This window comes from Lathyrus oleraceus, chromosome 6 (genome assembly GCF_024323335.1).
Source record: "Lathyrus oleraceus cultivar Zhongwan6 chromosome 6, CAAS_Psat_ZW6_1.0, whole genome shotgun sequence".
NCBI classification, from domain to species: Eukaryota; Viridiplantae; Streptophyta; class Magnoliopsida; order Fabales; family Fabaceae; genus Lathyrus; species Lathyrus oleraceus.
In genome coordinates this window covers 175534562-175535683 of record NC_066584.1, presented here as the reverse complement: position 1 = coordinate 175535683, position 1122 = coordinate 175534562, and the positions used below count along the sequence as shown (strand labels likewise).

Below are 1122 nucleotides of genomic sequence, written 5' to 3'. Positions count from 1 at the left end.
TTGGGTAGCTATGAAGCTTTCCATCATTAATTCGAGATTTGACTTCCTAGGCATGTTAGGAGCATTATTAGCTGACTTTTGATATCCAAGCGGAACAGCTGGTGCTTGGCCAGGTGCATACAGGGCGTTGTTATTCTTATACGAGAAATTAGGATGGTTTTTCCAACCTGGGTTGTAGGTATTCGAATAAGGATTTCCTTATGTGTAATTCACTTGATCGGTTGGGACTCTTGCTAATATTTGACATTCTTGTGCAGTGTGTCCAGGGTTTCCACATAACTCACAGTTTGGAGTTACAGCAGCCACGGTGGCTGTGGGGGGTATGGTCAAGTTATCTAATTTTTGAACAAGGGCATCTACCTTTGCATGAACATGGTCAAGGCTACTGATTTCGTACATTCCACCCTTTGTCTGGGACTTTTCCACTGGAGTTCTTTCACCTCCCCATTGGCAATGGTTTTGGGCCATGTTTTCAATGAGTTGATAGGCTTCGTTGTATGGCTTGTCCATAAGTGCACCGCCTGCGGCAGCGTCTACTGTCAGTCTTGTGTTATATAGAAGCCCATTGTAATATGTGTGAATGATCACCCAGTCTTCGAGACCGTGATGTAGACATATCCTCATTATGTCCTTGTATCTCTCCCACGCTTCGTAGAGAGATTCTACATCTTTTTGTCAAAATCCGTTGATTTGAGCTCTCAGCATAGCAACTTTGCTCGGCGGAAAATATCAGGAGAAGAAGATGTTCTTTAGTTCTTCCCATGTTGTAACGAAGTTGGAGGGCAAGGATTGCAACCAAGCCCAAGCTCTGTCTCTTAGTGAGAAAGGAAAGAGGCGCAGTCTTATCGCCTCTTGAGATACACCATTCGCCTTTACAGTGTCTGTGTACTGCACAAACTTGGTCAGGTGTTCAAAAGGACCATCCGTAGGATTTCCAGCAAATTGATGTTATTGGACGGCTGATAATAGTGAGGGTTTCAACTCGAAATCGTTTCGATTGATAGCGGGGGCAGCAATGCTGATGTGAGGTTCTTGTTGGGACGGGGTAGCGTAGAATTTAAGAGGATGATTTTGTGGTCCTTCTTCAGCCATGGTTGGTTTTTCTTCTGGTTTAGGAGGAGA

General features: G+C 44.4%; 1 non-coding gene across 1 annotated transcript; it reads left to right on the top strand.

Moving 5' to 3' along the window:
* The first annotated feature begins 598 nt into the window (after window positions 1-598).
* On the top strand, window positions 599-705 carry LOC127099598 (small nucleolar RNA R71). Its single transcript, XR_007794082.1, has one exon. It is a non-coding gene; the product is annotated as a small nucleolar RNA R71 (small nucleolar RNA).
* Window positions 706-1122: the final 417 nt, after the last annotated feature.